Raw genomic sequence first — 15,370 nt, forward strand, 5'->3', positions numbered from 1 at the left:
AGCGTCTCTGATACCTTGTGCTCCTTGCAACATTTCCCTCAGAGAGTCCCCCTTAGGATTTCTTGTAGGGCTGGTTTAGTGGTAATGAATTCTTTCCATTTTTGTTTGTTTGGGAAGACCTTTATCTCTCTTTCTATTCTGAATGACAGGCTTGCTGGATAGAGGATTCTTGGCTGCATATTTTTTCTGTTCATCACATTGAAAATTTCCTGCCATTCCTTTCTGGCCTGCCAAGTTTCAGTAGATAGGTCTTCAACCACTCTGATAGGTCTCCCTTTGTATGTTAAGGCCTGTTCATCCCAAATCTCTCTTTGTCCTTATATTTTGCTGTGCAAAATATGATATGTTGTGTAGAAGATTGATTCAAGCTATGTCTGAGAGGAGTTCTCTGTGCCTCTTGGATTTCAATGTCTGTTTTCTTCCCCAGATTGGGGAAGTTCTCAGCTATAATTTGTTCGAGTATCCATTCAGCACTTTTCTCTCTCTTCCTCTTCCCGAATTCCTATGATACAGATATCTCCTTTCGTGCTCATGGGTCAGTTTATCTCTCTCTTTCTCGGCTTCCTCTTTTTCTATAACTGTATCTTTTAATTCACTTATTCTTTCTGCCTCTTCAATCCATGCATTGGACACCTCCATTTTATTATGTACTTCATTTATAGCATTTTTTAATTCATCACAACTATTTTTAAGGTCCATAGTCTTTGTAGCAATAGCTTCTCTGTTGTCTTCCAGGCCTTTTTTCAAGCTCAGCGATTAATTTTATGACTATTGTTCTAAATCCTTGTTCAGTTATGTTGCTTATATCTGTTTTGAGTAGTTCTGTAGCCGTCACTTCTTCCTGGAATTTTTTTAGAGGATAGCTCTTCTGTTTTATCATTTTGGCTAGCTTTCTGTCTCTTGTCAGTTTTAAAAGCTTGTTATGCACTCTGCACCTGGGAGTACTGCTATATTAAAGAAGGCTCATTGACTGCCCAGGGCCTGTCCATTCAGGAAGTGTTCTTTGAATGGTGTCTCTTGGTCTCTCTTGTTGAGACTTTGGTTATTTTATTTCCCTACTTCTAGTGGTATTTGGGACTCTCCACCATGTGTACTTTGGCTTGTTTCTTGAGGTAGCCCTGAAAAGGAAAACAGACAGACAAACACACAGGGAACAAAGGCACACAAACGCACAGACAAATCCAACAAACAAGCAAACTGAAAGGGAAAAAGAAAACAGCAACAACAACAACAAAAACCCCCAAATTACAAAAGACTGTCTACAAGCGTAAAACCAGAAATCCCAGCTACAAATAAAGAGCAGAGTGTATGCAGTTCTGATGGAAGAGCATATACAAAGAGAAAAGTGACGGGCCGGGGGGAAGCAAAATTAGACAATGACCAGGCAGAGAGACTAAGAAGCTTAATTCAGAGAGAGAAAGAGGAGAATATGGTAGGAGACAAAGAGAAAGAAATGAAGATAATGTTACTCAAAGAATCTATATAGTCTGATTACTCCAGAGAGAGAGAAATAGAAAGGTAGCAGTGAAGATATAGAATATACATCTAGTATACATCTAGAGAAAGGATTAAATGTGACTGTTTAAGCAAACCAGTGACCAGAGTGCCCAGTCCAACTGAGTGGAGGGTTACTAGTGAGACAAGGGAAAAAATATATCGGAGTAGAAAGAATTGATCTAGAATTAATCATGGCAGTGCATCCATGTCGGTCTTTCCCCAGGCTCCGGTAAAAAAAAAAAAGAAAGAAAGAAAGAAAGAAAAAGGGCAGCTCTCCAGCACGGATGGGCGTGGCTTGGTGTAGGCGTGTCTTGCTTCCACTGTGGTGCTCGTGCTGCTCCCTGAGGCCCCGCCTTGGTGGTTGTGGGAAGAAAAATGGCAGCGCCCCAGTTCCTTCTTGAACCAAGCATCGCAAATCACTCTTTTGGGTCCGATCTTCCTATGCCACAGGTGTAGCCAAGGTGAGCCCTGTGCTGTGTCGCCCCACCTTCTTTCCAGATCTTAGTCCTCGCCATGCTTTGTTGATACCGCCGGAAATGTAATCCCACAGGCCGGGCAGCTTCCCAGCCCAGGATGCAGCCGGGAGAGTGGCAGAGAAGTTTCTCCTGGTGCCGCCTGGGACTGGAGCACCCAGCCCCAAGAAAGTGGAACAGCTAGAAATGGGATCACTCTCCAAACTCCTTGCAGCTAGAGATGGGATGATAGGATCTCCCTCTGTCCTGGGCTGAGGTTTTTCTCTTTTCCGGGTTTTTCTCTTCTCCAGGGACACTTCTATGAGCAGTTTCAGCCGCTCTTTCTCTTCCCCTCTTCTCTCAGCATCACTCCATGAAGGGGGCTCCCTACCCTCCGTGTCTCCAGGCTGGCCCATTTTCATTTTCCCAAGTTTGCAATCACACACTGATGAGGCTGTCTTCTTAGTAGATTCTGTCTCTTTTCCTCCCAGACTCCTGCAGTTCAGTGTCCTATGGCTTCAGGCTTTCTCTGTTTGAGAGATTCAGGTGTGCAAAATGTATGGAGCTCCCTACTTCGCCATCTTGCCTCCCTCTGACATTTATAAAAGTTTAAAAGATGACCAGGTGAGTTGAGAAAATAGACCTATCTTTCTAACTCTGTCATTAGTATTACAGTGTGGAATAGATATAAACCAGTCTTAGATTTATATTGAGACCATTTAATAGTTTTGCTTACTGTTATTTTTTCTATGAACTGTAGTCTGATAAAAAAAAATAACAAAGGTTGCAAAAGCGTTTTTGAAATAATTTTCATAATAAAAATAAACATTTAAATAAGCAATAATAAAATCAGGCAAGAAGAAATGTAGAAATATTTTTGCTAGATGATTGATAAAGTACTAATTGCATAATAGGTATCTCCAGCTTTGGACACAAACATGTTCGTTTAGAGGGAAGTGTGTCCAAAAGGCTACATGTAGATCCTCAAAATTGTGGTTAGTTAATCTAGTCCATGTAAATATAGGTGGGACTGAATCAGTATATAGTTTTCTGTTATTGCTGTAAATACCGCCAAAGACTCAGTGTTCTGAAAGCATATAGTAACTGATTATCTTAGATTGGTAAAGACCAGAAGTCTTAAATGGGTCTCACTGGGCTAAAACCAAGGTGTCAGCAGAACTGTATTCTCCTTAAAGCCATTATAAGCCTCCTCATTTGCTTCCCTGCTCACTTTCCTAAAGGACCCTTGTGATAGCTTTTGCCCCCATCCAAACACAATCCAGGACAATCATTTATTTCACAATCAATGGATTAGCAGCCTTTGGATTAGGGACTATGAGGACATAGTGCGTTGGGACCCCAAGTGCATTGGGGAAAGTGTGGGCAGTTTTATAGAGAGAGAAACCAAATATTCTAAGTGCTGATTAGCTGCTACTTCAGGCAACTCCTCTAAAATGGAAAGGGAGAAGCTGCTTGAAAAGATGATGCTCTCTGCAACTTCTGTCTGTCTTATGTTTCTCAGGAAAAAACATGCAATCTTCTAGCGTCCGTCCTCCAAGTACATTCTATCAGGGGTGCACACCTTGGTTCTGATTAAACAGCTAATGCTATTGACAGCAGTGCCAGGAAGGATTAGAGCCAATTACAAGTAATGTTGGCTGTAAAATGCAGTGTGTCTTAACTTCCTATTTTTCCTGAGAAAAAATAATAACTATTTTATTCAAATGAAAACAACAGCAACAAGCTTTAGTCTTCCTTTGCCATGTAACACCACATTTTCATAAATTTCAAGGACTAGGACATAGATATCTTTTTGGGGAGAGAGAGGCATTATTTTTTCTACCACAATAAGTCATCATCATATAAAATGAGATACAGGATGGTGTTGTATTATGTTGTGGAGGAAATAGGAATTAATGTGTGAGGGGAAGGGAGAAAACAAATGTTCTAATATAAGAAGAGATGAAGGATGATTAAAATGGGTGAGGAAATGACAATACTGTGTGTTGGTGCAGTGTTTTTAGCCATAACTAGGAAAAATATTCTGTACTAAATTTTATTTGGGGTCAATTAAAGTCAAATGGAAGTCATTTTGTTTAATATATCTTCTTTGTTTTCCAGCATCTAACATTCTTTATCTTTCCACTATGCTATATATTTAATAGGAGGGTTTATTTGCACTCCTTTAAAAAAAAAAAGTCCTCCTTGGTTCTGTCATCCAATTAATATCTAATAATTAATAAGTGTTTTATTAATTTGATCTAGTGAGTAGATGCTGAAATGAAGAAGAATAGGAAATATATCCTTGGTGTCAAAAGCAAGTAAATTCAACACCCATCTGGAAACACTCCAGTATGTGATTGAAAACGTTTTGGTGATCATAGGTAAAGTTTAAAGGTCCTAATGGGGCTTCTGGGTGGCTTAGTCGGTTAAACGTCCGACTTTCGCTTAGGTCATGATCTCGCGGTTTGTGGGTTCGAGCCCCGCGTCGGGCTCTGTGCTGACTGTCAGCTCAGAGCCTGGAGCCTGTTTCAGTCTGTGACTCTCTCTCTCTCTGACCCTCCCCTGCTCACGCTGTCTTTCTCTCTCTCCTAGAAATAAATAAAACCAAATAAAACATTAAAAAAAAAATTTTAAAAAATAAAAGGTCCTAAGATGCTGAAAGTCATGAGCATAGCCCAAGATACGATAACTATGAATGATTTAAAGTTCAAATTAAAGCCACTCTTTCATTTTTCTGATAATATCCCTGATTTTGGAGTTTCTGAGGCACTGATGGCTGTCACCTGGGAGGAGGGAGAGGCGATGAAGTGAGAGAGAAGTGTGAAACACTGCAAGGACACAACGTGCCTGTCCTTTTTGTAACTTTTTTTTAAAGTTTACATATTTATTTATTTTGAGCTAGGTGGGGAGGGGCAGGGAGAGAGAGAGAGAGAGAGAGAGAGGGAGAGAGAAAGAGAGAATCCCAAGTGACCCCTGAGCTCTCAGTGAGGAGACTGACCTCGGGTTCAAACTCATGAACCATGAGATCATGACCTGAGCTGAAACCAGGAGTCAGATGCTTAACAGACCGAGCCACCCAGGGCCCCCCCCATTTTGTAACTTTTATAAACCTGAGCTAAGCTTGATATAGGAACATAAAGTGCTTACATGTGACTAGTTGGCCTTATACCATGAATAAAATTTTAAATTGTTATTCTTTTCTACCTCATTCTGTGTTTCTAAGAGATTCATGTTAGTAATATCCTGTTACTTGTAAAAGTATTGACCTTTGAAAGTACCAGATGATCTAGACAGAATTAAAGTTGTTAATTAGGTGACTGTCCAACTGGGAATAAGAAACAGGCATGAGGTGAAACTGATTCAGAAATATATTTGCTGAAAATGTTATGAGATGAAGGTCCAAACAAACTTTATCAACTACTAATATAGTTATTTTTAAGATTATTTGATCTACCTCTTGTCATTTCTTCAGGAATAGTGCAACTAGTGCAAATATCTTTGTCATATTATATAACTAGCTTCTGATAGTTTAAAAAAGTGGTTTTAGTCGGGTCAGAATCTTTTTTAAAGAATATGAACAAGCAACAAGCATTTTTTTTTAATGTTTAGTTTTTATTTTTCAGAGATAGAAGGGGAGGAGCAGAGAGAAAGGGAGACAGAGGATCCAAAGCAGGATCCGTGCTGACAGCAGAGGGTGATGCAGGCCTAGAACTGTGAGATCATGACCCGAGCCGAAGTCAGCTGCTCAACCAACTGAGCCACACGAGCACCCCTAAAGTCAGAGTTCTTTAAATTCAGTGAGTGTAACAGGTTATTTTTGTGTTGGGGTTTTCTTCAATGAATATCAATACGTTTTATTTTTTTATTTTTTTAAATGTTTATTTTTGAGAGAAAGAGAGAAAGAGAAAGCGTGAGCAAGGGAGGGGCAGAGGGAGAGAAAGACAAAGAATCTGAAGCAAGCTTCAGGCTCTGAGACGTCAGCAGAGAGCCTGACATGGAGCTCATACTCACAAACCATGATATCATGACCTGAGCAGAAGTCAGGCACTTAACTGCCTGAGCCACCTAGGTACCCCAGTATCAAAAAACTTTTGCCTTTTTTACTGGAATATATTTCTAACACATATACTCACAAATATGATCAAAGATAATGTTATGTATAATTTGGCAACACTGGTACAGCTTTTTTCCCCCATTTTGTTCTGAAATTCTTATCGTCACGTGTATAAATTTCATATTATAACAATGGCATTGTATACATCTTTATATTTTCTATAAACCGTAATCTAAGACATGTTTTACTGTTTGCTTTATTATCTTTATAAAAGAAAAGAATTGTCCTCTAGTATCTTCTATACCTTAATTCATTAATATTTATTATCAACTAATATTTGACAAGGATGCCAAGAATACTCAATGGAGGAAAGATAGTCTCCACAATAAATGGTGTTGGGGACAATTGGATATTCACATGTAAAAGAATAAAACTAAACCCATATCTTATGCCACTCTCAAAAATTAACTCAAAAAGGGTTAAAGACTTAAATGTGAGACTTGAAATCACCATGCTCTTAAAAGAAAACAAAACGAAAAGGCTTTTGTATATTCGTCTTGGCAACAGATTTTTGGGTATGCCACTTAATGCACAGGTGACAAAATTAAAATCCAACAAGTGGTATTACACCAAATTAAAAAGCTTCTGCACAGAAAAAGTAATGATCCACAAAATAAAAAAAGCAATCTACAGAAGGGGAGCAAATGTTTGCAAACCATATATGCAAAATGCACAAATAACCCATATAACTCAATAGTAAGAAAAAAATACTCCAATTAAAATTGGTAAAGGAAATGAATAAACATGTTTTTTAAGTTTATTTATTTATTTATTTTTGAGAGAGAGAGAGTATAAGCAAAGGGGAGGCAGAGAGAGAGAGAATCCCAAGGAAGCTCCATGCTCAGTACAAAGCCTGATGTGGGCTCTGTCTCAAGAACCATGAGATCATGACCTGAGTTGAAATCAAGAGTCAGATGCTTAACCAATTGAGTCAACCAGGAACCCTGAATAAACATTTTTTCTAAAGTAGATACCAAAAGGCCAACAAGTACATGGAAAGGTGCTCAACATCACTAATTATTAGGGAAATACAAATCAAAACTACAATGAGGTATCACCCCAAGCCTCTTAGAATGGTTATCAAGAAAAGAAGAGATAACAAATTCTGGTAAGGATGTGGAGAAATACTTGTGTATCCTTGGTAGGAATGCAAATTGGCACAGGCTCTATGCAAAACAGCATGTAGGTTTCTAAAAAAATTAAAAATAAAGCTAGCATATGATCTAGAAATTTCACTTCCAGGTATATTCTGAAGGAGAAGAAATTACTATGTCAAAGAAATAGCTGGCTCCCATGCTAATTGCAGCTTATTTACAATAGCCAAACCATGGAAACAATCTAAGTGTCTATTAATGGATGAATGGATAAAGAAGAGTGTTCCACACAACAGAATACTGTTCAGCCATAAAAAAAAAAAAAAAGGGAAATCTTGTTATTTGCAACAACACAGATGGAACTTGACGGCCTTATGCTAAGTGAAATAAGTCATACAGAGAAAGACAAATACTGTATTATGATCTCACTTACACAAAGAAACTAACAACAACTCGCTGAGAAAAAAAAATATCAGATTTGTGGGTATGGTGGGGTAGAGTGAGGAGAAGAAAAGGAAGAAGGTGGTCAAAAGGTACACTTCCAATTATAAGTTAAATAAGTATTGAAGATGTAAAGTACAACATGATGACTATAGATAGATGGCATACTTGGTCACTAAGATAGTAAATCCTTAACATTCTCATCACAAGAAATAAAAGTTTTCTCTCTCTTTCTTTTTTTAATATAACGTATGAGTTAACTAAACTCATTATGGTAATCATTTCTCAATATATATAAATCAAGTCATTATGCTGTATACTTACACAGTGCTGTATGTCAATTATATCTCAATAAAGCTGAAAGAAAAATTAAAGCCAACTAAAAATAAATAAATATTTAGTACTCTTGGACAAACTGATTTTTTTAGTTAATTTTTTTTAATTTACATCCAACTTAGCATATAGTACAAGAATGATTTCAAGAGTAGATTCCTTAATGTCCCTTACCCACATAGCCCATCCCCCCTCCCACAACGCCTCCAGTAACCCTCTGTTTGTTCTCCATATTTAAGATTCTCTTATGTGTTTGTCCCCGTCCCTGTTTTTATAATAATTTTGCTTCCCTTCCTTTATGTTCATCAGTTTTGTATCTTAAAGTACTCGTGGGGCGCCTGGGTGGCTTAGTCAGTTGAGCGTCCGACTTTCGCTTAGGTCATGATCTCGCGGTTCGTGGGTTCGAGCCCCGCGTCGGGCTCTGTGCTGACTGCCAGCTCAGAGCCTGGAGCCTGTTTCAGTCTGTGACTCCCTCTCTCTCTGACCCTCCCCTGCTCATGCTGTCTCTCTCTCTCTCTCCTAGAAATAAATAAAACATTAAAAAAAAATTTAAAAAAAGTCCTCGTGAGTGAAGTCATATGATATTTGTCTTTTTCTGACTAATTTCACTTAGCAAGATATCCTCTAGTTCCATCCATGTAGTTGCAAATGGTAAAATTTCATTCTTTTTGATTGCTGAGTAATACTCCATTGTATATATATACCACATCTTCTTTATCCAGTCATCCATCAAAGGACATTTGGGCTCGTTCAATACTTTGGCTATTGATAGTGCTGCTATAAACATCAGGGTGCATGTGCTGGACAAACTGATTTTTAAGGAAGTATTCAATGAATGAAAATAAGTTTAGGTACTTATTCATAATTCATTCAAATTGGTTCTAAGAAATTCCATGGAAAGCATTTCATCTTATTTGCTAAAATATATCAAGGATCATCTTACTGGACACTTTTCTCTATCTCCTTTTATCTTAGTACATGGGACATTTTGAACAAATAAAATCAAATCTAAAAAACATAGTGGATATGTGCTTTAAATTTTAAGACTGAAAATTTTAAAACTCAATTTTAAAGGAGAAAGCCCATTTGAATTGGGCTTTATGACATTTCTGTAGACAGAAAAGGATATGTAGGAAGAATATTCTAGGCTTAGGAAATAGTAGGAAAATTCAAGATATAATTGAGACTCTGAGTTTTTAATCAGGTAGGAAATCATGATGAATTCAAGTAGTTATAAAAGCATTTTTGTCCCTTGCTGAATGCTTTGTCTCAAATGTAATCATTTCCTGTTTACTGTTCAAGGGTTAAGTCAAAATATAAAAAGGGAAAAATAAATAAATGAAATAAACCTATGAAAATAAGAAAATCTTAAAAGATGTAAAAAAATGAATGGCACCTAGGTGTTTCGGTTGGTTGACATCTGACTCTTGATTTCAGCTCAGGTCATGATCTCATGGTTCATGGGATTGAGCCCCACATTGGGGTAGAGCTGCTCGAGATTCTCTCTGTCCCTATCCCACTTGCTCGCTCTCTCTCTCAAAATAAATAAATTAAATAAATAAATATTTTTTTTAATTTTAAAGTTTATTTATTTATTTTTGAGAGAGAGAGATGTTTATCAATGTTTATGACATTGATAGTGGCGATGGTTTCATGGGTATATAGTTATTGTCAAATTCATCAAGTTGTATGTATTAAATACACATAGATTTTGCATGTCAATTATACCTCAATGAAGTGCAAAAAAAGTGTATAAAATAATATTTTTAAGTAAAAAAGACAGTAACCATAAAGAATACAATAACATCATCATCTGAGTTAAGATGTCATAGCAGTAAACAAATATTCTATTCCATGGAGAAGATCAGATTTCTGGCAGGAATTACTGTAGCCCCAGGGAGGGCCTTGGAGGAATTTAAGCCAACTGAAGTGGAGGGTGATAAAGGAGAGAGTTTTCTTGCAAAACAATTAGAACAAGTAAAGTTATGAGACAGGAGAGTAGGATATCACTGGGAAAGAGTGAGTCAGCTGGTCTGACTTGAGCAGGAGAATTCTGTAAGGAAGTAGTGAGAGTCACAGTTTGAAAAGTGGATTTTAGACATTAGTCCAATAATACCAGAATAAGAAGCTTACATTTATTAAATAGAGAGTGAGGATCCTCTAGGATTTGTGTAGGGTTCTTTGTTTGTTTGCTTGTTTTTTCTGACGTGTGTTGTGGTTAATTCGATATGTCTACTTGACTGGCCTAATAGATATCCAGACTGCTGGTAACACATTATTTTTCGGTGTGTCTGTGAGGGTGTTTCTGGAAAAGATTAGTATTTGGTTCAATAGACAGAGTAAAGAGTTTGCCCTCATGAATATCGGTGAGTATCATCCATTTATTAAGGGACCAAATAGAACAAAAAGGCTGAGGAAGGGCACATTCTTTTTCCTCTTACCTGGGATATCCATATTCTCCTGCTGTTGACATCAGAGCCCTGGTTCTGAGGGCTTCGACTTGGAAGGATTTGTACCACCTGACTTCCTGGTTCTCTAATTTGAAGGTGGCACAGTGTGGGACTTTCTCAGCCTCAATAACCAATTCCTGTAATAAATCTCCTCGTCTATATGTCCATATAGCTTCTTGGCTCTGTTTCTCTGCAGGAGTCTAACTAATACGGTGTGTATTATTTTCTTATAATCCTTCTTGCTTTGAGGGGGAAAATGCAGTTTATAGAGATACATAAAATTGCAAGAAAAAAGTCAAAATTATGTGAGCAACAAATAAGTACTAATGTAGTTAAATAAAAAAGTATTAATAATATAAAATATTTAAGTTTACTGTGAAAAGGCAAATATAATAGCAAAGTGTAATTTCTGCCACTTTCAGATGTTTGTTATTTGCATATTTAAAACTCATTTGTTCTGATGGTCCCAAAAATTATACATATAGGTTTATAGTCTATTACAACTTCCTTTTCCCTCGACAATATTTTATAGAATCCTTTCGTATGAATATATACAGAACTGATTAACTTTTGTCACTTTTTAAAATGCATTTAAGTATAATATGCATACAGAAACTGCATATATAAATGCACAGCTAGCTGGATGTTTACAAAGCAACCCTCTCAGTGTAAGCAGATCCCTAATCAAGAAATAGAAAATTAACCCCAACTTCCCAGGCTTCTTTATAGTATAAGTTCCTTTTTTCAAAATTTCAACTCTTTTGTGTCAAGCTTCTTTTGCTCAATTTTATGTTTGTGAAATTAATTTATATTATTATGAATCACTGTAGAACATTCTGATTACTATTTTAGTATTCCTTTGTGTGATTGCACCATAATTTATTTATACAGCCTACTGTTAATAGCAATTTGAATAGGTTCCAGTTTGGAAATAATAGTAACTGCTACTATGAATATATTTGTTTGTGTCTGAGACATAAACACACAAACACACACACAAACACATACACACACATGTATATACATACACACACTTATACTTCTGTTAGGGTAGAATTAGTGGGGTTTGGACTAATTTTTTGTTCAGCTTCAGCAGATAATGCAAAATTATTTTCCAAAGTGTTTATGTAAATGAATCATCCTGCTGGCATTATATGTTTTACCTCCTCTCAAACACTTCATTTCTTTTATTTCATATATTTCTGTGAGATTTTGATAATATTATATTGTGGATTTATTTTGCATTTACCTGTTGGTTCATAAGATTGCACGCTATTTCTTATGTTTATTGCCATTCAGTTTATTCTTTTTGTGCTATGAGTTTGAACATGTCTCTTGAATTTTTTTTTTAAATAGGCCATTTGTCCTTTTCATATTGTTTTGTAATAGTGCTTTATATATCTTGTACATGGGACCTATGTTGGATGTATGTATATCAGATATTTTCTTCCACTCTGTATCTTGCTTTTTCACTTTTAAAGTGTATGTGTGCATGTTTATGTGTATTGTAGACAAATTTTTTAAAACAGTTTTAGATTTATTTTATTTTATTTTTTAATGTTTATTTTTGAGAGAAAAGAGAGCAGAGAGTTGAAGACAGAAGCAGCAGAAGGNACCACAAACCATGAGATCACGACCTGAGCCAAAGTTGGATGCTTAACTCACTGAGCCATCTACGAACCCCGAACAGTTTTAGATTTAGGAAAAATTTAGAGGATAGCACTGAGAGTTCCCCTATACACTGCACCTGGTTTCCCTATATTAATATCTTATGTTGGTGTATACATTTTTACAGTTAATATACCAAATATTGATACATTATTAACTATTCAATTCACAGTAGAGTTTACCCAGTGTCCTGTTTTGGATCCAATATTCCATCCAGTATACATGTTACATTTATTATACCTCCTTAGGCTCTTCTTGATTATTGATTATGACTGTTTCTTAGCCATCACTAAGGGGAGGTGGCAGTGGTCTCATTACTCAAATGGAGGCCAAAATCCCTACACTCCACTGTGCCTCTTCTAACACCACCCCTGAGGAGAAGGAGTAGCATCTTCCTACTGTTGGGTAATGGTGTAAGTCCAGGCTTCTCAGTGGTCTCCACTAAACGATATGGAGAATGGAACTTTTTACTTCCGCTTCAGTGGGGATGAAAGTCTTGACTTCCTACTTCCTACTTGACCCTATCGACACCACTGTTGTGATTCCTGGTTGCAACCTGTAAAGTTACAACCTCTAAAAAAGTCTAGAGGCCCTGTTGTCCTGTGATGGCATGGACAGAGGTGGGGCTACAGTTGTTGACAGTGTGTGTGTGTGTGTGTGTGTGTATGTGTGTGTGTGTGTGTGTGTGTGTTGTTTAGATGGAATACAGTGGTTACTGCTTCAAAGGTTTCTGACTTGCTAGGCTGTCTTTTTCCCTAATGCTTTCGCTAGACGGATTAAATTTTCTTGGGTCTCAGTATGTCCGTGCCTATTGGCATTTTGGGGATAGAGGAGGCAAAAAGAAAACCCATGCAACATATAACCATGTTGTTCCTTGCGTCCTGAGGTCCCTAAACAATCCACCTTCTTCTTATCACCTATCAGAGATTTCTTAAGTTTGTTTAATAATATAGACATTTGGTAGTTGTACTAAATGGAAAGAATACAGAAAAGTATGTCTACTTCATCAACCAGAAGGAAAAACCCAATGTGCTCAACTACTTTTAAATTAGCAAATTTTTCAAGGATTTTATTATTGCTATTTCCTGTGTCTCCTTTATTTTTAAAAAATCTGTTTTTTTAAAAATGAGAATGACTGACATTGTCTTTTTCAAGAAACTTCAACCACTTTATATCACATCCTACCCTGGAGACTACAAGCTTTGAAGAATGATTTCAGCAAATATATGCTGTTATTTATCCATCTGTAGCAGCTTAACAAATCCAAGGAAAGAATTCCCACAGCCGTAAGTCTGCAGGGATGCCACAGGAGTTTTTATTAATACTGTCTGCTCCAAAGCACTTTGACCATTGAAAATATTTGCTTATGAAGATTTCTTATATTTATTAATTTGATCTCACTTTTCCTCAAATGTAAACATTTCCCTGGTTTTAAAGGGTATAATTATCTATCTCATTTAGTAATGTATTTTAGGCTTATGGTTATACATATTCAAGCTGGATATATTTTCAGTCTCACAATTTAAGATGCTATAGACAAAAGCATGTTTTCACAATTTGAAATCTATAGATAGACAAGATAAAATTGAATCATCTTTTGAACTAACAATGAATATTGTCATCAACTTTTGTAACATGCTAGATTTTGTTTAGCAGTATCATGCATATAGTTGATACAGATTTGTTGATTTTTATTTCTATAAATTAAAGATTTCAGTCATGTTTTATTAACATGCCTTTCTTTTACTGTTAAATTGCATTGTATTTTCAGTAATACTTTATTTTAAGCTATTTTATTTTACAAAAACAGATTCTTTAAAGTATTTTAAACATAAAGTATGTGGCAATTCCATATGTGAGCCTTCAGCAAATGAGTGGTGTATAACTATTTTTATATGAGACAGAAACACATTTATATGAACAATTTTCTTTAAATGCTAGTTATTTTATAAAAGATCAAATATATATATGCGCATCTCATATATATAAGTTTGTATGTAATTAAATGTTTTATTAAGATAGGTAGGAGCAGCGTGATGGCAATAACTATTTACATGTTAGGAAGAAACCCATGTTTCTTCTTCTATAGATACAGAATTTCAGGGTGCCAGTCCTCAAAATGAAATGTGAGTGAAAGTGACAGGGGCCTGGTTCAGGTCTGTTCAAAACACCTATCTTCTGCTCTTCTCTATTCTTTTTCTCTTTTCTGGGTGTGCAATGATGATAACCCAGAACGTTCTTAGGTCATGCCTTGGAGATGCAGAGCTATAGTTTCTCCAGATCCTTTGATCTCTGTGTGGAACCTATCACTCCTTTTTGGGTCTACTTTGTTGGAAAACCCATCTAGGATGTCACATCAGAGAAAATTAAACTTTTATTGAGTTTGAACCATTATGGTCTATTTGTTAGAAAAGATTTAGTTTAATCTAACACATAGATATTTAATTCAAAATCATATTAGATTCTCAATAAAAGAGAGGATCATTAGTTACATATAAATATAGTATTTTTAGTTTTAATGTTGCTATGATATTAATATAATAGAAAAATTGGAAATTTTTGAGATCTTACCATAGCATTGTGTAACAATTCCTTTCATTTATGCAGTTTTTCAAACTTTATGCTTAAAGTGGTAGATGATGTTGACAGATAATGGCAAGTCCTAGACAGATGCCCCTTGCCTGGCCCATGATTTTTTTTTTATTGTAGTAAGATTATGGAATGTTAATTTTTCTTCTTTTTTCAAGTTTAACAAAATAGACATATTATACTTTTATAAACCAAAATATAAACAAACTTATTTTTAAAATTAAGTATTTTGTCATGTGTCTGTTGGCCATCTGGATGTCTTCTTTGGAAAAGTGTCTATTCATGTCTTCTGCCCATTTCTTCACTGGATTATTTGTTTCTCAGGTGTCCAAAAACCAAGAGCACACTTTATGCACTGTATGCTAGCCAATTTGACAATAAATTATATTAAAAAATAGTACCCTAACCAAAATAAAATAATAATTAAGTATTTTAGTCACACCATAAAGAGAAAATCTATTGCCTTTCCTTATATATATTTATTGATGTCCTCCAGTCAAAGACAAGTAAGTAGTTGAACAAAAATCGTAGTTGAAAAAAGTCAGATTAATTGGCATTTTGCTTTGAGTGAAACCACATATAAGTATGGGGTTTCTCATTAAGAGGGTATCCACAAAATGTTTTGTTGGATTTGTGCTTCTGTTAAGTAATTTGGAAAAAGATTAAATTAAGCTGGATTTTGCTCTGGATTGGATGCTCTCAGAAAGTGGGGGATATTTTATTTTTGAA

The 15,370-nt window shown here is 36.0% G+C and overlaps 1 long non-coding RNA gene across 3 annotated transcripts in view; it reads left to right on the forward strand.

Annotated features, from left to right (window-relative positions):
• The first annotated feature begins 1,869 nt into the window (after window positions 1-1,869).
• Window positions 1,870-15,370, forward strand: part of LOC144221714 (uncharacterized) — a 153,253-nt gene continuing 139,752 nt past the window's right edge. For all 3 annotated transcript variants that reach the window (XR_013332151.1, XR_013332153.1, XR_013332152.1), the window contains exons 1-2: window positions 1,870-1,958; window positions 2,441-2,573. This is a non-coding gene — a long non-coding RNA (uncharacterized LOC144221714). The remainder of the gene's footprint in view (window positions 1,959-2,440; window positions 2,574-15,370) is intronic.

This window comes from Crocuta crocuta, unplaced genomic scaffold (assembly GCF_008692635.1).
Source record: "Crocuta crocuta isolate KB4526 unplaced genomic scaffold, BGI_CrCroc_1.0 scaffold21, whole genome shotgun sequence".
Classification (NCBI taxonomy): Eukaryota; Metazoa; Chordata; class Mammalia; order Carnivora; family Hyaenidae; genus Crocuta; species Crocuta crocuta.